At 38.6% G+C, this 20,021-nt stretch overlaps 1 protein-coding gene and 1 long non-coding RNA gene across 6 annotated transcripts in view; one reads left to right on the forward strand and one right to left on the reverse strand.

Moving 5' to 3' along the window:
* Positions 1–20,021, forward strand: part of LMNTD1 (lamin tail domain containing 1) — a 521,212-nt gene that overhangs the window by 117,921 nt on the left and 383,270 nt on the right. The window contains exon 4 of one of the 5 annotated variants that reach the window (XM_082738534.1): positions 6,180–9,851. The exons of the other annotated variants lie outside the window; for them this stretch is intronic. The gene's annotated coding sequence lies outside the window, so the exon portion shown is untranslated. The remainder of the gene's footprint in view (positions 1–6,179; positions 9,852–20,021) is intronic. 5 annotated transcript variants of the gene reach the window in all.
* LOC309868578 lies at positions 2,025–19,943 on the reverse strand. Its single transcript, XR_014313733.1, has 2 exons — positions 19,794–19,943; positions 2,025–2,593 (listed from the first exon to the last, which is right to left on the reverse strand). It is a non-coding gene; the product is annotated as an uncharacterized lncRNA (long non-coding RNA).

A 20,021-nucleotide genomic window follows, 5' to 3' on the forward strand; every position in this document is an offset into this window, starting at 1 on the left:
TGGGACAGAATGTCTACCCCTGCTTATCACAAGGCCATCCCTGAACCACTTATTGAGCCTCTGGGGATGAAGCTCTCACTGTCTAGCTTATAATATCATGGGGCATGGGAATATTGTGATTGACATGCTGTTTTGGGGAGACACTGTTCATTAAAGGAAAGAAGATAGGCAAGCAACTCACATTTGTTTGCAAAACATGTCTAAAGTTTAGACATTCTCCTGCTTTATCAAATTTTCTAAGTGGACATAAGGGGACCAATTTAAAGATAACTGCTGCAATCCGGGTAGGACCAATGAGGACAATGGCTATGGAGAAGAGAAGTGATAAGGAGAAAGCTGATGGATGTAGTATGTATAGAAATGATTGACTCCCTAGGTGCAGAGGGAGGAATCCAGGGTAGATCCCAGAAATTCAGTTAGGGTGACTCAGCTGAAGGTGGGGGCATACCTCTTAAAAAAGGAGACAGGAAGAGAAGTAAGTTGAGGCAGAAAGGAAATCCCAAGTTCAGCTTGGGATGTGCTGAACATGGGACATGAATTGGAAAAACATTAAGTAAAACCATTCTGTAAAGATTAAAAAAATAGATTCTTTCAACAAATCTGAGATTTACATAATTCAAAACATCTACAGAAGGAAAAGAAAGAAGAAAAAGAAGAGTTCAGTGACTGAGTTTGTTCTGGCAAACCAGCTCATTGTGCACTGTGCTTTACTTGGGTCCTTAAAGCAGCCGTGGCCTTTCTTCCACTGCATTTTGTTACTACTGAGAATACCTCTTCAAAGAATATAATTTTTCTCATTTCAAAATAATTCATACCTTTTAGAGACCACTTGAAAAGACAAAATAAAACAATACATCATGTACTATAATAAATATTTTGACACAGTCTATCCTTTGTATAATGTTTCTGGTTATAAATAACATGACATTATAAAAAATAGTCTAACAATACAGAAGAAGAGTAAAGATCTCTTAAGTCTCACTACCTTGAACTAGCCCCTGTTTGTGTTTTGTTTATGTTTTCACGTATCTCAGACACATACACACCCACAAATGCACATTTACTTAGCTGGGGTCATATTACATTTGCTCTTTTTATCGTGGGACATCCATGTATTTTTAAAAACATTATTTACTTATATTTCTTTTTTGTTTCCTTCCTTCTCTTTATTCTCTCTCCAAAAGATCTCATATTAATGATGTTATATGTATATTTTATATTTAGTAAATTACATGTTATGTAAATATGTATACAGATGTTTTATGTGGGTATGTTTAATGGATATATACAAAACTGTAGAGGAATTGGTAATTGTTTTAGAATTGTTTTTAAAAACTAGGGTCATATTATATACACTTTCCTGGCTTTCCTCCCTTTTCCCCCATTTGTGAAAATCCTACCAAATCTCTGGTTTTAGGTATCACATTAGATTGTCTCATCTGCTTGAGAGTAACTTTCCTAAGAGTAGGGCCAGTGTCATATTTGTTTTCTATAAAACAGACAGGAACATAAGAGTGAATATACTGATATTAACAATAGCTTGAAGGTAGGCTGTTGAGAATGAAAATATTTGGGCTGAATAATGCATCAAAGCTTAGTTATGCAAATCATGAAGTGACAACTCAGCACGCCATGAAGTTGATAGTACGTCTTCCCGTTTCACATGAAGAAAACGAGGTGCAAGGACTTAAAACAACTTTTCCAAGAACACAAAGCCTGCACATTGTAAATTCTCTATCTACCAGCCTCACAGATGCCAACTGAATATGTCATCCCTCATGTTTTGTGCAATAAATCGAAGCCATAAAAAAAAAAAAATCAGTATGCCCCACGTAGATAAGAGAGTAATTGAGTCTTGAGGACTCACACAGTGTTCTTTGCGTGGAGCTTTTCATGGTCCTCCCATGGTCCGTTTTCCTCTTTAGAGGTCTTTTCAGTGAGTAGCGGACATGAATTTTCACATTCCATTGAGAAGAATGAGACACAATATGGTTTTTTTAATCAAATGACAGGCAAGAAGCCAGTAAAGGAAAAAGACAATCTAGTTTTATTGATCCTCAGGCTCTGCCTCCCAACAAAACCTGAATTCTAGAAAACCCCAATTTCTGCCTCCCAACAAAATTCTGCCTCCCAACAAAACCTGAATTCTGGAAAACCCCATTCAGCCTAAGTTTTGTTATAAAAGTAAATCTCAGCACTTGGTTAATTTATGGCTTTAAGGAGAAGAAAAGCAGGAAATGGGGTGCTTCATATGAGACATAGCTGGTAATGCGGTCAGTTTGGGTCTCTCCTGAGCTGGGTGTGCTGTGCAGATGGCCTGCATCAAAATCTCCCAGAGAGTTTGTTGAAAGGCAAAGCCTAGATCCACCCACTGAAGCAGAATCTGGAGGCTGGAGCTTGGAATTTGGGTGATGGACTATGGGATACACTTTTGATAAACATGTCAGATAACTTTTATATAGACATGCGCTTGAGAACAATTGCTGTGTCCTCCAAAGGACTCTTTTGGGCATCTTGCTTGGTGGGAAATGCAGCCACATACTGTAGGCTCTTGGGGAAGTTGCTTATATTTCCTGATTCTTGGTTTCCACACCTATAAAATGGGGATAATAGCACTTGTTAACACATGAGTATGTTTAATGGATATAATTAATTATATTCATAATTAAAAGTAAAATATATAAAGACTCATAATTAAAAGTAAAATATATAAAGATTCTGGTACCCAATGATTAACTATAAATGCTGTCAAGACCAAATTAATCATAATTAGAGAGAAAGCTTGTGAGCTTTAGAAAATATGAATCTGATTAACTTGGTTCACTTTCAGTTTGGAAAAAGTCTTGAAAAAAGGAGGTTAGGAATTCAGTGATACACAGTGACTAAATTCAAATGAGTGTCAAAATTCTTAAGACTCTGTCTGAAGCACTGTCACTCCCTCATGGCATTCTTTAGGAGTAGACAGATGGGTAACAGGTAACGTCATGGGAAAGCAGACCCAGCGAAGGCATGCAACAGAGAAGGACATTTGTGAGTCCATTCAGAGGAGGTGGTGCTGTGTAGATAATGGTGGTGAAACTATGTTGACTCAGGGGCCAAATGGTGAAGCAGTAATGCCAAGACAAACTGGAAAATAGCAGTACAGATACATACCTTAGGGAAAAGACTAGGATGTGCCAAGTTAGGAAAAAAATGAAAAACAGAACAAAAAAACCTCCCAGAATCTTTGTGAATTATAACTTTGTAAATGCGTATGATGGAAAAAGTTCATACCTTTTCTCAAAAAGGGAAGCAGTTAAAAAATGAAATCTAGAACCAATTCTAGTGAGCACTGTAAGTAATTTTATCAAGGGAACCTAGACATGACTAGAAATAAGTCATAACCTCCCATAGCCTTAGAGATCTCAACAATGGGAAGAATACTAATTGTCTCTTATGGATTGTTCCAGGGGGAGCAACTTCCCATTCCCATTTTAGAATAAACAATAAAATGCTGATTTTGGTATTATTTAGTCTTAGTCCATTCTGAATTAAGAATATTAACAAAATATCATTTCCGTTAATAGGTTTCCTATATTGTACCTCTTGTTTTATGTTCTATTATGTATTGATTTTTATACAAAATCAAATTCATCAAAGAGAAGGAAGAAAATGTTAGTCACCATTTATTGGATTCTTAGCTAAGGCTAAGATTATTATTATTATTTTTTTTACGTTGAGTTGTATAAGTTTTTTATGTATCTTCAATAGTAACCCCTTATTGGATATATGATTTGCAAACATTTTCTTATTCAGTAGGTTGCCTTTTCATTTTGTTAAAGGCTTTCTTCGCTGTGCAGAAGCCTTTTAATTTGATGTCATCTCAAATGTTTATTTTTGCTTTTGTTGCCTTTGGTAAGTACTGTTCTGATGCTCATTTTACTTATGAGGAAACTGAGGAACAGGCTCAAAATCATTGACCTTGTCAGGGTCAAAGGAGGGACTGAACCCATACTATACTCTGTGCACTAATTACCATTTATTGAGAGAAGAGGGGCCTCTCATGTTAGATGAAAAGAATTTAGAAGTTCTTTATTTCATCAGCAACTGGAGAAACCCTGATGGTGTTAGATTCTGTTATAAGTCCATTTCTGTATTTGCCCCGCTTTCTATTCCTGGAATCATCCCCTCAGGGACCCAAAGGGTGACATTACAGCAATGAAATGAGCCATCTGTCACTGAATATTTTGGCTGCAAAGCTTTATTTTGGATCCAGTAGGCAGGAAAAAGACCTGACAGGGATTCTGCAGGGTGAAGTCCAGGGCAAAGGTCTAGTAATGACATTGCTGCTGAGTGAAAACCCTTCTCTCCCACCCACGAGGGCTTGCACATGGCTGCTACCCACCCAGTTTGATTGTGATCATCTGGGAAATATTATCAGGAACTGATTCCCTTATTTGTTATACTGCTTCATTTTTGTTATCTGGAATCAGGGACTACTTGCCTAATGACACAGAGGGAAAAGAAATAGAACATTTTAAATGATGTTAAAAAACAATTTTTAACCTGGGGCCAAGAATACTTAGAATATTTATATTTTTAGAAATTAATAAAATTATACTTACATTTAGATTCCAAAAATTTATTTTCAAAGCAAAGTTCTCTGCTTTGGATGAAATTTACTCATTAAAAAAAAAATAGGAATTTCACAAGGCTTGCATTTTAGCTTAGGAAACCATGATAGGTCCAACACGTGTTAAATTGAATGCAGTGACTAAGGAAAAATACTTTATTTTACTTTCATGAATATATCAATTATTAATAAAAATCAAGATAAAAAAATGCATGTTTAATAGCCAGCAAAAAGATTTCTGACATTGCCTCTGAGTTTGCAGGGACCAGGGAATGTACTTAACCAGGAAACTGTATGGGAACAACTTTTGTTCCAGTTAAATAGGAAAAGGCATTTCAAAATTCTTAACTTATATTAACTTCTCAGCTTCCAAAAGTGTGGTTGACAGTTTACCATTTATAAACCTGGGCTCATCATAACCTTTTAGGTTACGGCATGTGGCATTTGGGTGATACATAGGCATTAAATTGGGGATGGCTACCCAGAACATCTTAACCTCATGAACATTATCATCCCTGGGCAAATTCATCACAAAACATTTTAACATTTGCTTATATCTTGCCGACCTGCAAGCATGCCTAATCCAAGAGTGAATATTGACCCAAATGTAAAGGAGACACAAGCCATTCTAAACAAGCAATTGAGTAAAATAAGTAATAGGTGACCTATTTTTATCATGTGTAAATGGAAGAACAAAGTGCATAAAAACAGGATGACAAACAAAAGGAATTCAAGAGTTACAAGTTTAGCCAGGAAGAACCAGTTATTCTTTGAGGATAGAGCAGGTTTCCTTGAGAGGTGATATGATGCTGGGAGAAGCAATCACAGGGGCCCTTTGGCTTGGCAGAGAGAGATGGCTCCTGACAAGTTGCTTACAGAATGGCCAGAAGCAGTACAGACCAGCTTAGGCAAGAGCTACAGCAGTTAGATCCAGTGGAACCTGATGGGTGATAGAAGGCAATAAACAGGAATCAAGGGCTGTGCTAAGGGTTCAGGAACTGAGGGGAGCAAGTCAGGGGATGGAGGGCAGTATGACTCAAGGCTAATTTGAAGACATCAGCTGTGAATGAAGAAGAGGGTATCAAGGGATTGCTGAATTAAAGGTACATAGTCAGCAGGACAGCTATGGTTTCTTATTTTTTGTAAGGCAAGTTCAGATAGTTTAATGTCTTCTAAAATTTTGTATTAAGGAAAATTGGTTGCTTAAAGTAATGTTGTAACTTTCTTCAAAGGACATTGACTCTTTACCATTTCAGTCTAACTTTTAAACTTTGAAACTTCCATGTCCCAAAATTTAAACATGATTCTCAATGTTATTTCTACCAGCTTCACCTATACTTACAATGTCTTGATCTTTTGAGGATAGGACAAGGCTGACAATATTTTTATTAGTTCTACTTGCTAGGTGTGGTAGGCAGAATTCTCAAATGGCCTCCCAAGAATCCATAGAACCTCTGAAAGTTGTGTATTATACGGCAGAGTTAACCTTTTAAAAGAGAGATTATCTAATCTAATCTAATCTAATCTAATCACATGGACACAAAAGCAGTAAGCTTTCTCCTGCTAGTGGCAGAAGAGAAAGACGAAGAGATTCAAGACGCAGAAGGATTTCATGCGCTATGGTTGGCTCCAGGAACCTGAGACACTGAGAGGAGTATTGGACTGACAGCCATCAAGGAGATGGAGCCCCTGTCCCAGGGTAACAAGGAGTTGTGTTTTGCCAATTGTTTGAATGCACTTGGAAGTAGTTTCCTCTCCAGAGCATCTGCATGAGAGCTCAGCCCAGCTGATACTCTGACGTTGGCCTTGTAGGATCCAGCCAAGTCCACCAGACTTTCTGACCTATGGAACTATGAAATAATAAATGGGCACTGTTTTAAGTTGCTAGTTTGTGGCAGTTTGTCACACAGCAATAGATAAATGTTAGCTGTTACGTCTAGGCAAATGAGACTCCTGCCTGAGTAATGGAATAAACCTCATCTAGGCATTCATTCTGAATGTCCATGATCCTGTGGCTTCATCTTACATCACATTGGTTCATTAGCATACATTCTACTTTGTGGGGCACAGGAGTATGAGGAGGTCTCTGTGTGTTCCTCTCTGACAGCCTGGAATGAATGATGTTATACTTAATTGTGTATCAGCTGGTGCAGGATTTAGCTCTAGGAATGCAGAAGTCATGTTCACCAGATGTCCTGTGCAGGGAAATCACCCCTGACGAGTTGAGATTTGCCTGTCACTCACTCCCTAAAATTCTTCTCATTTATGAAACAAAAGGCTTAGAATTGGGGTGTTGCAGAAGGAAAAAGAAAAAACCTTTCACTCTAACATCAGGCAGATTTTCAAAAGATTCCTAGGGAATGCAGCATTAGCTATTAATGCACTTGGACACTTGTGTTTGGGAGAACATGTGCTGCTTACATATTCATGAGGGATCTTTCAATTTGCATACATCCTAGTGTTAAGGAGAGTCAAAACAAACTAAATCTAGAAGGTTGTCCCATCTTCCCTTTAGAACTGAGACCGTGAAGGACCCCTGATCAAACCTTTCAAAAACTTGATGTAGAGCAGAAAAAAATTTCTAGGGACCTGCCTTATATTTTATTTTGTTTCTTTTCTAGTCATATGTGTAAAAAGAGGCAAAAGCCCAAGCAAGATCTTTTTCTTGGGGCCTGGTCAACTAATAGGTTGATGTTGCCCTTACCTCTGCTTCTCAGGGTCCAACAACCCCCATTTACTGGGTGAGCCAAACTGAAGCAATCATCAGTCCCGTCCCTGCACTTTTCTTATTAGAAAATAAGAATTTTCACATCTCTAAAATGGGGGGAAATAATTCTTACCTCATAGGGTTGCCATGAAAATTTTTGTACCTGTCAGGCAGCTCAGTGGTCCTAATTAGCCCCAGAATAGTACCTGGTATATGGGACATTTCTTCTTCTAATTACAAGACACAGACCAAAACCTCTCATTAACTAAGGTACCCCAATAACATAAAAAATATACAACAAACTAAGTGAAGGTTAAGACCTAGGAGCAGAATGTCTATTGACAGCTAAGCTCCTCTTATCATTTTCCCAAGGACATGTGCATGTATCCTAGCTCATCTCTGACAGAAACAGCCTTCTCTGTGTATCCATTTTATACTACCAATCAGAATATTCTTGAATTATTCCACATCCTTTCCCAACCCTGGGGGAAAGAACATCCCACATTCCCTTGGGTTATGGTTACTTTCATGCTTATCTAAAAGATGTATGCTTTTCCCCAGGTGATAGAGTCTTTTTGATTTCACTGACTGTGCAATATTATCCAAATCCCACCACCTCAAAGCAGAAGTCCACTGGCAAAGTTTTAGCAGCATCATTCTAAGTTGCACCCGAGTTAAATGTGTAGAACTATCATTTTTACAAAAATCAAAATGTATATGTTAATGCAAGGTCAAACTATGGCAAATTGCAAGGCAACTGCCCAAGACTCCTGTGGTTTGGGACCAAAGAAAACAGATGCCTGTGTAGCAACTGAGATGGTATCTATAGGAGGAAAAGCAACAGCTGAGAAGTTGGTGAAAGGGAAAAAACCACAAGTGTCTTGAATACACAACTAACCTATAATTTCTAACAGTATCACCAAGGGATAAAATTGCCCCTTCCCTAAGACACAATCTGCAAGGAGTCCCTAAGACTTCTTTTTTGTTTTCTAAAAAACAAAATAGGTTTAGATTCTCTTCATTAAAAGAGTTTATTTCTTGCCATTCTTTATACAGTATATGCCAAAAAAAAAAAAAAAAAAAGGAAAAAAGGCAAGGCAATATCTGTAGTTGGTTAAACAAAGAGTGGCCACTGAGCGCCCCCCCCCCACCTTAAGATTTGCTTGATTGAATGTCTTAGAGTACACATGAATGTTGATGCGTAGGAGAATGGGGGAGTGGCAGAGGGAGGTGGAGAGACTCTCAGGAGGACTCTGAGCTGAGCAGGAGCTGGTGGGTGCTTGATTCACAACCCTGAGGTCTTGACCTGAGCGGAAACCAGCAGGCTAAGCCACCCAAGCTCCCCCAAATTGTTTTATCATAAAATACACATCCACAAACTTTCTCTTTTCTTGATCAAGAAGGTTTTTATCTGCTTCCACACTTCCAAACTGGCTAAATGAAATTGTCTAGTTGCCAAAACAAGTTACCCTTAAATTGAGAATTTTATTAGAACAGTTACCATAGATGGCTGCCACACCAATTTGAAGGGCCACAAATGCATCATTTGTAATGCTGGGAGGAACTTTGTGGAAGAATATAAATTTTACTCCCACATGATTTCGATTTTATGGGATACTGTAACTTCTGGAATGCCTAATAAAGTGGGAAAAGAGGGTTTTTCTAGTGGATGGTTTTAGAAGAAATGATTCAATGTGTTCTGCCAATATGAACTCTTAAAAGTGCAGGTGCCTCATAAATGCCCAGGCTTAGCCTATATCAAAAACGCATTTACTACTTTGATACTATGAATAACACAGACATTTACTATCTGGTATGACTCGATAGTAGAATTTACATCAGGCACACTTAGCTCACAAGATCTAAAAAAAAGCCAACTTTTTGGTACACTTGAAAAAATAAAGCAATGAGATATACTCTTGGCTGGGGATTAGTGACTCTTCATAGGAATCAGAGGTTTATCCTTTTCTCTGCTCACCACTCTGCTTAAATGAAATGGCAAAAGTCAACATTCACATGTGTGTATTTGAGTATATGTGCTGCTGATGTGAGCACATGTATATATTTGAATACACTCACACATCTAATTTTTTTCAAAGATCATAATGCTTTAAAAATACTGTCTTCTAGATTCCTTTCAGAAACCCCCCCCCTCACCCCCATACAGCTGTCGAGGGCGGATGCTCCAGGGGCCCGGAGATCCGTCAACCGTAGAGCTTTGCAAAATGGCGCCTGGCGATTTGCCAGAAGGTGTGTCTAGAGTGACTGATGGTAAAAAGGAAGTACTACCTATTGGCTGTTGAACTATTGCTATGCTGTGGGAACTTGGTAACAAGCTTAAGATTGGTGGATGCATATCGCTGTCTATGCTGATTGGCTTAGCTCCCCTATATAAGCGATGGCCATATGAAATAAAGCGCCGCTTTTTTGAAACCCAACCGGACAGAGGGTCGTTATTATCACTGCTGGATGGCGATATACATCAATGATGGCACTTTCTCTGTTAAATAGCACCTATAATGAACACTTGCAGTGAGTAAATCCTTCAAAGGAATTTTTTTCCCTCTCTTTTCTTTTGGATGTTCTGGAAGGGTATTTATTTGCCCCCATCCAGTTCACCTGTGGAGAGACGGGACTTCCAAGGGCTGTGAAAATAATCTCAGCTGGAAATGCCAAACTTCTTTGCTCCTGTGCCAGGGAAAGGAATTTTCCTAAAAACTCTGTGCCCTTTCAGTCAGTTTTGACTTGACATCTAAATTTACTTTAATTGTAATTTCAAATAAATTCAGGTTTTTGTTACTCAGAAGTAGAAAATATTGAATGTCTTATAAAATGAAATGACTGTAATTGGATAAATATTTCATGATATGATTTGGTTAAATGCGTTTTTATTATGTTACTGGATAAAGCACCCTGAATAGGAAAGAAGGCATGAGAAATTTATAGCTGTGGGATTTTCAAAGTATCTTAAGTTTTTAGGTAGTCCTGTAAAGCACTCCAGTTACAACAAAAAGAATCAGCGTTATTGATCTATATTTCCTCAATTGTTCTAAATTCAGAAAAATTTAAAAACCGGTCAAAATATTTTCATTTTTAATGCAAACTTCATCTTAACATATATTTATATATATTTATATTCATTTATAATATTTATATATTATAAAATATATAAAAGATTAATATTCTGAAATATTTTAATAAAATAAAATATGTATTTTATACATATCTGTAAAACAGGAGAAGAGAGCAGGTTCTGTGTATCTAAGAAGCCTTGATTAATCATGGAAAGAGTCTTCTTCCAAACCAGTCTTTTCCTGTATGCCTTTGTTTGGGGCCTCGGAAACTTTTACACATAGTAATGCCCAGTAGTGAGATTTGGTATTTGTGTGTGTGTGAAGGTATACCTTTTTTTCTATAAAATGGGAGAAGGACCATGGAGAAGTAGCCTCATTCTCAGGCAAATTAGTTTTTGGAAAGAGCATATATGAAAGTTGAAGATTTGAAAATTTAATCCCCTAAAACTATTTTTATATGTAAACCCCCGAGCAAAGCTCAATGTAAAGACTACCTACTTGGACAATATCTTTTTTGATCTCCTACAATTGAGTAGAATTTTACAAGGCATTCCTTGAAGTGAATCTTGATCTATTGCCAGTCCTTGGTCTACCTATTGCAGTAAGACTGACTAATTAATAGAACAGGTGAATAATGACAACATCATGATTCAGTGCTATGATGGTAAATGCTTAACAGTTGGCTCTTGGGGAAGGAAGGAAGCCTAATTTATAGTGTTTGGCCATTTCTGTGGTATAAATACCCTCACTATGGCCTATTTCAAACTATTATATGAAGTAATTGGGCTTGCAAAATTCCTGAAATTAACAATCAGCTTTCAGGCTCTCATGAGCTGGTCTGAGCCAGGCCTCAGCACATCAGTGTGTCATGATTTATTAATTATGCTGTTCAGATCAGAGTCAGCTGGAGAAGCATTGGGTTTGAAGTCTCCCAGGATTTTTCAGTATGTACACTTACATCCTTATAAAAAACTGATACCTCTCTTCAGGTTTCCACCTGACACCTCCCTCGCCATCTCTACCATTGTTTGGCCGTGTACCTAGAATGATAACTGACATGTCCTTACTTGTTGATACACCTTACTGTGATTTTCTTCCATGTGTGTGCAAGCCATGTTATGTTCCTGGGACCCAAATCATGAACAAATGTCTGTTTTCTTTTCTTTTTTTAAATTTAGATATTTTATTTATTCATTGAACAGACAGAGATCATCGTTAGGCAGAGAGGCAGGCAGAGAGAGAGAAGGAAGGGAAGCAGGCTCCCCGCTGAGCAGAGAGCCCAAAGCCGGGTTCGATCCCAGGAACCTGGGATCATGACCTGAGCTGAAGGCAGAGGCTTTAACCTACTGAGCCACCCAGGCACCCCACAAATGTCTGTTTTCTAATATGCTTTACAAAACATTATTGTTAAACTGGCCTGTCTTGTTCATTATCTTTACAGTTTTGGCTTTATTTTGGGGTATTTATAAGATACTCTTTGAACCTGAAGATATCATTGTACTTAATGGGTTGTGTCCCCTTGATTTAATCCTTGGAAGCAGACCTTGAGATAAAGATTTGCTGCAATCTAGAGTTGCAGGGAACACTAATAAGGGAGCAGGAAGGGAATACAAGGAAGGGAAGGCAGCCCATAAAATGTGCATTATTAAGCCAGCCACAATGAGTGAGTAGAGCATACTCTTGCAGCAAACACATGCCTCGGAATCACCCTGCCAAAGAGAGAAGGAGCTGGGGCATTTATACCTGAGTCCTTAAGAGATGTTGGCTGAGGGCTGCCTCTAAGATTGCTCATCCTAGCTCTTCCATTTTGTTACTTATGTAGGTCCTTTGGCCCTCAGCTTTGAAATTTACATCTTAGGCTAAAGATATAATATCAGCAGCCGGTAGAGGAGTACGGGTTTAAGGGTGGGCACTGACCAATGTCTTCTGTGTGTTAAAACTTTCACGAAACATGGGAGTGCTTCACTGGTATTACTATTTTGTCTAAAAAGCCAGTTTCTTATACAGCATGTGCAGGGTACCTAAAGAAACCAAATGCAAACCAATCAAATTTTGTTTTGGCCAGGGTTTCTTACATTAGGTAGGCGTTAGAATCTCATAGGAAAACGGCTCCAAACACAAAAACCAGAGACCCCCCCCTTTTTTTTTTAAATATTTTATTTACTTGAGAGAGAGATAGAGAGCGGGAGCATGAGCAGGGAGGAGGGAGGAGGGCCGAAGGGACAAGTAGATTTCCCGGTGAGTGGGAGATGGACTCATAGCTGGATCCCAGGACCCTGAGATCATGACCAGGGCAGAAGTCAGTTGCTTAACTGACAGCCACTCAGGTGCCCTGACCACACTTATTCTTAACTATATCAAAACTTGAGCATCATTTCTTTAGAAGGTAATTCCCAAATACTGATCCACCCGAGGGATAGAGGGAAGTTTATTATGAGACAATTACCTAGGGTTATTGTATTAAAAGTAGATCCAGAGAGGCTCTCCAGTCCTTCTTCTCCAAACATGTGGCTTCAGATATATTTTTCTGTTTAAAGCATCCAAGTGATAATAATCCATGGTCTCGTTTGAGCAAAACAGTAAGTAGAGCTCCTTGTTGCAATGGTCAGAGGGCTGAAACTACAGGAACTGGAATCAGGGATGATTTCTAAGCAAGAAACTGTAACTATGTTTTAAATATTTATGTTAGAATACCTAAGGGCATGGTGGGGTGGGGTGTGCCTTTACCCCATCTGGCAAAATTGGGATTAACAGGGAATTGCTTAATGGTCATGAAAACCCACTAGGTCAGCATTTGTGTAATCTTACCTATCTGAATGAGTGTGGATGGAGAGGCAGGCACGTCCTAGACCAGGACTGCTTGCTGCCTGCAATCTAGACCAGAACAGCAACCAAACCTAATGTCCCTTCCCAAGGTGGAAGTCTGGGTATAAATGGAGAGAAGGAAAATTAGTAGCTGTGGAAAAAGAATGAATAAATGGGTTATGTAATGGAAGGAAATCCAATATTACATTAACACCTCAGAAAAGGCTCAAAGCAAGAAATGATATGTCTCTTGCTAAGGTGAAGACATAGATTGCTGACACTGCTAGTGTTTTTTGGAACCTGACAAGATGGGATGGAAGCCTAAACACCTGAGTGGCCTCAGCTTAGGAGACATTCTCGCATGATATGATGACAATGTCCTGGATAGTTACTAATGACTGAATGAGATTCTAGTAATATACCAATATCTTTTGACTTATATGATTATTTTGCTATTAGGGATTTATGTTTGAAGACCAGCGTTGGGGCAGTGATACTGTGATTTATAATAAATATGCACTTGCTCTAACTTCCATTTTTGGCAGGGAACTACTAAAACCCTTAAACTTTCCTTAGCAATAAGAGCGATAAAGGTGTCTCTATCAAGACACGTTTCAGCCACACCTGAGTTTATGTTATGCGTTTTTTGGATAACACCTGAAGATGAGAGCTGGCTGCCAGGAGAACCTCCTTCCACAAGAGAAGAGGGGCTAGAGATTGAGTTCAGTCACCAATGGTCAATGATTTAATTAGTCATGCCGATGTAATGAAACCTTTATAAAAACCCAAAAGAATGGGGTTTGGAGCTTCCGGGTAGGTGAACATATGGAGGTTCGAGCAGAGTGGCACACTCAGAACATGGAAGCTGTATGCCCCTTCCTATACCTTGTCCTATAAATCTCTTCCATCTGGTTATACCTGAGTTATATCCCTTTGTAATGAACTGTCAAGTATAAGCAAATGTTTCTGAGTTCTGTGAGCTGCTCTAGCAAATTAACCAAACCCAAGGAGGGAGTCTTGGGAATCTCCAATTTATAGCTGGTTGGTCAGAAACACAAATGACAACTTGGATTTGAGGTAGGGGTGTGTGTGTGTGTGTGTGTGTGTGTGTGTGTCTGTGTGTTGGAGGGGTGAGGGGTGCGTTTTTGTGGGACTGAGCCTTTAATCTATGGAATCTGATGCTATCTCCAGACAGATGGTATCAGAATTGAGTTAAATTGTAGGACCTTCAGCCAATGTTAGAGAATTGCTTGGTGTGGAAAACACACACACACACACACACACACAGATTTGAATTGTGTCAGAATTTTAGAAGCATATCTATGAATGTTCACCAACTTCGCTTAAGCATTTTAGAGGAAATTTCTTCCTTTTGTCTGTAACACAGTTGATTTATACTTTGCCTCCTACTCACTCTCATCTTCTAATACATGCCACCCTAGAGTCTATGCCATAAATACTGAGTATTTTTTTTAACTTTCTATTATACAGACTATTTTCTTTTTTAAAAATTTTATTTTTTATTTATTTTCGGCATAGCAGTATTCATTATTTTTTCACCACACCCAGTGCTCCATGCAATCCGTGCCCTCTATAATACCCACGACCTGGTACCCCAACCTCCCACCCACCCGCCAACTCAAACCCCTTAGATTGTTTTGTAGAGTCCATAGTCTCTCATGGTTCACCTCCCCTTCCAATTTCCCCCATCTCCCTTCTCCTCTCTAACTCCCCATGTCATTCATGCTATTTGTTATGCTTGACAAATAAGTGAAATATATATGGACTATTTTCTTAAAAATTAAATTAGAAATTTTCTAATTACAGCAGCTCCTCTAGGAAGCCTTCCCTGACTTCATATCCCTTTGGCCTCCCATAATCCAGTCGAGGCTTTCCTCATGGCATTTGCCTCTTGCATGGAAATGATGTGTTTGTTAAGTGTTGGTAGTTCCTGCAAGACTTCAGACTCCACAGCTATGAACCTGGTTTTGTTCATCTTTGTTTTCCTATCCTTGAACACAGTGTCTGGTTGATAGTGGGTCTTAATAAATACCTACTAAACAAAACCACATTGCTCTTTAGGAACATATGAAAGGAACTCAGGAAGATAAACATTGCTTGTGAAACAAAAACATTCATGAGTCCTTTTGAAAAGGGAATATTCAATCTTATAAGCTATAAAAACTGATAGACTTTCATAAACTTGAATTTGTACTTAATGCTTAAAGCGATTGATTTGGTTTGTATTCTTTTTTTTTTTTTTTTAAAGATTTTATTTGTTTATTTGACAGAGAGAGACAGAGAGGTCACAAGTAGGCAGAGAGGCAGGCAGAGAGAGAGGGAGAAGCGGGCTCCCCGCCAAGGAGAGAGCCCGATGTGGGGCTCGATCCCAGGACCCTGGGATCATGACCTGGGCCGAAGGCAGAGGCTTAACCCACTGAGCCACCCAGGCGCCCCGATTTGGTTTGTATTCTTGAAACAAAAATATTCCAAAGCTATCCATGACCAATCACTAATGTGTATTTGTCTGTTCCTTCGTTCTCTCTCCTTCTTTTTCCCTTATTTCTGTTAAATCACATAACAAATATGGACCTTTTTAAAGGAAATCATAGACAGCAATATTATCTATAATGATTAAAGATTATCTGAAAGACAATGTAACAATGAATTTCTTATGTCAAAATAAAGAATTTTTAGTAAGGATTACATCACTTATTAAAATACCCTAAAGGTAAGAGAAAATAAGAGGCTGAATAAAAGACAACTCATTAAAAATTTCATACTAACAACTTGTATACTGTGCAGAAAGTAAGATGTTAGTCAGGTGACCTGAGAAATTCCCTTTGTAGAATATGACCATGAAAGGAAAGGTTTTCAAGAATGATTTATGGATGCATTTTTTTCCCTATATTGTCACACCCTGTGTAGCCAAAGCTGCAGAAGAATTTATTGGGAGATGTTATAAAATTTCTTTCCTTTAGGACCCTTAAGAGGGGGTTTGAAACCTCTCTCACTGATGGATTCTAAAAGTGGCCTTAGACCAGAGGACTCTTTAACTCTTCTTTTGGCCTTCAGAATAGTCCCCTGTGATAGTGGCTGGATATTTTGAGCTGGGTTAGAATAAATTTAAGAATAAATTTATCTTTATAAGGAGAGAAAATGCTGCAATTTGGTGATAATGATACATTTATTTTGGGCTCCTGTGCTTCAAATTGATAATGGAACTGAATCATATAGAAATTATAGTATGCAAATGAAGTAGTTGAGATGCTAGTTTCCTTTTGTGATATTAAAACTAATGCTATCAGAGGATGCTGCATGTTAAGTCAGGAGAAAATATTCTCAAGTGAATGTTGGATTTCATGTTAGGACATCAAAAATCATCATTTGGTATCATGTGATTTTGATTGGGAACTTCTTGTGACAAAACAGGGTTTTCTCCCTCCCCACAACCTATCTACCTACCTACCTTCTTTCCTTCATCCCTTCCTTCCTTTTTTCCTTCATTCCTTCTTTTTAGAAGTTATATTGCTAGTTCTTAATTTGGTAATATTTTTATGCTACTCCTGATAGGAGGTCATAAAAATAATGGAATTTCTGAGTCAGTCATATAATGTGGAAAGTACGGTTATCTCACTTTGTGTTTATGAATGAGGAGAAGCAAAAATAAGGAGGAGGAGGAGGAGGAGATGAAGAAGGAGATAACAGTAGAAAAACACGAGCTTTTTAAAAATGGAGAATGATTAAAGTGCTTTTAGAAATGGCCAGATTTTAGAAATGGTACCTGGGTGGCTCAGTGGGTTAAGCCTCTGCCTTTGGTTCAGGTCATGATCTCAGGGTCCTGGGATTGAGCCCCGCATTGGGCTCTCTGCTCCGTGGAGAGTCTGCTTCCCGCACCCCCTCTGCTGCCTCTCTGCCTACTTGTGATCTCTGTTTGTCAAGTAAATAAATAAAATCTTTAAAAAAAAGAAGAAGAAGAAGAAGAAGAAGAAGAAGAAGAAGAAGAAGAAGAAGAAGAAGAAGAAGAAATGGCCAGATTTATAACCTGAAAGACTGAAGGCCGCGTTTGTTCACAGAAGAGGCACAGGGGAGTTATCTCTGCTGTAGTGACTCATGCTGCTGAGCTGGAAGGTTCTCCCACAGATGAGAGGGTTATTTAGTTTCTAGGACAGTTCAGTCTTCTTGTTCGGTTTACTCACAAAGGTGCTAATTAGGGGAAATTGTTATGGTGTTATTTTTTCACTTTAACATCTGTTCCCCATGAGCTGGACACAGAGAATTAAGTCGTTTTGTAGAAGCTGCCAGGCAAGTTGGATGGCAGTGATTCTGAGTCATTGTCATAAGAAGTTAGAGTGTAAACCAGAGGCCTGGGTATAATAGGATCAGAACCCCAAAAATCCATGGACTTCCTACATCCAGCTAAATAAACTGCCCATGCTAAGATTAGAAACCACAGTAGCTAGCCACTGCTATAAAAAACAATAGCTTTTGCACATAAGCGTTAGGGATGAGTAAAAATATATACAGTTTTACTTTTTTCTTAAAAATATGTTAATATTTGTACCTGGCATTGTTTTAACTATTGACATGTATTAACTCATTTAATCCTAATACCAACATCAGTTATAAGGTAGAAATTATCTTCATTTTACAGAGGTCAAGTAAGTACTTAATGGCAAGGAAACCAAGGCATCAAGTGGCTAAATAATAAATGATTTGTGAGTCTAAGATTCTAACTCAAACTAAAAACTAAAAATAAAATATCAATGTTGCTATCTATATGCAGAAGCAGTCAGAACATATTATATAGTAGAAACTTAGTACTCTTATTTATTTTTAAATTTTTAGAAAAGATTAATTTGTTGAGAAGAGAGTGCAAGATGGGGAGAGGCATAGGGAGAAAGAGACAAGCAGACTCTCCACAGAGTGGGGAGCACAATGCGGGACTGGATCCCAGGTCCCTGAGATCATGACCTGAGCTGAAATCAAGAGTTGGATGTTTAACTGACTGAGCCACCCAGGCACCCCCACAGTACTCTTTTAATGAGGAGTTTACCTGAAACTAATTCAACTACCTCATTTAACTTTTGCATACCAAGAAAACATTTAAAACTTAGAATTTAAAATGTCTAGAATCCAATACTGTGATATTTTGGTACTTACTAGAGTCTCACCTACTCTAGTTGTGTTCTCAACTCCTCATCTGGCATTTTATAGGAGTTCAAGTGTGAACTCTGATTTGAAAGTCCAAACCAGGATCTAGGGAGAAACTACAATAAAAGATTAAAATGAACTCTTGCTTCCATGGTTCATTGCCTGTGGGGAGCTACTGAATACCTAAGAGAAGCTGTAAAATAATAACTACCCAGATGATCTCATTTCCACTACTTTATATAAAGCCCATAAAGAGTTATTGTTGTTTTCTTTACCCATATTATAAAATACAGGTCATATAAAGGGACAGTGAACCTTAATTACTTGCTCATTAGCTTTGGAAAAAAGATATATAGAAAATCATTTGTGGTACAGAAAAAATGCAGATTAAAAAAATGCAGATTAAAAAAATATGGGCCCCCTTTACTTATTCAACAAACTTGTAAATCTATAGAAATTGAAGATTTTAAGTACTTGATAAAACTCTCCTATAATTTATTTTCAGTTATGACTACAGGAAACTGCTTTGCTGTTTTGCTATTTGTTCATTTGCTTAGGAAAGTAAAATTTTTATCATTCTGTGCTTTTTATTTGTGTCCATTTTTGGTATAAGGAAATCATTCTTTATTGGTACCATGTTATCAATGAACTAGAATCAAAAATCTCCTCATTAAACCACCAGATTACTCTTAGAAATCCTAAGCAGGCAATTTTTCAATTTATGAAAAATATGTTTCCTTTCTACTAACTGGAAGATATTTTAGATACTATTAACTTCCTGTAATACTACCATCACATTACATGATGGTTCATTCCTACCGTTGCTATAGTCGATTACCTTAGGGAAGGTTAATTTTCAAGTCACAATTGTATACAATAAATACTGAATACTTTTAGCAGTTATATCAAAATTATCTTTCCAAATCTTCTTTTCAATGTAACATTTAAAAAATTATAACTTTTGGGAGGAGGCAAGATGGCGGAGAAGTAGCAGGCAGAGACTACTTCAGCTAGCAGGAGATCAGCTAGATAGCTTCTCTAAAGATTGCAAACACCTGCAAATCCATCGGCAGATCGAAGAGAAGAAGAACAGCAATTCTAGGAACAGAAAAACAACCACTTTCTGAAAGGTAGGACTGGTGGAGAAGTGAATCCAAAGCGATGGGAAGATAGACCCCGGGGGGAGGGGCCAGCTCCCGGCAAGCAGCGGAGCAACGGAGCACAAAATCAGGACTTTTAAAAGTCTGTTCCGCTGAGGGTCACCGCTCCAGAGGCTAAACCGGGGCAAAGCCCACACGGGGTCAGCAGTCAGCGTGGCCTCAGGTCCCACAGGGTAACAGAAGGATGGGGGGTGTCTGAGTGTCACAGAGCTTGCGGGTATTGGAACGGGAAAGCTGGCTACAGAGACAGAGCCCACAGTAAGATCACAGCTCGGGGTTACCTTGAACCGGTCACAGGCTCAATGAGCTCGGAGCACGGCCAGAGTTCAGGCAGACGGGAGTAACTGGGCACTGTTCTCTGAGGGCGCACTGAGGAGTGGGGCCCCAGGCTCTCGGCTACTCTGGACCGGAGACCAGGAGGCCGCCATTTGTATTCCAGTCCTCCAGAACTCTACAGAAAGCGCTCAGGGAACAAAAGCTCCTGAAAGTAAACCCGAGCGGATTACTCA

Source organism: Mustela nivalis, assembly GCF_964662115.1.
Source record: "Mustela nivalis genome assembly, chromosome: 7".
NCBI classification, from domain to species: domain Eukaryota; kingdom Metazoa; phylum Chordata; class Mammalia; order Carnivora; family Mustelidae; genus Mustela; species Mustela nivalis.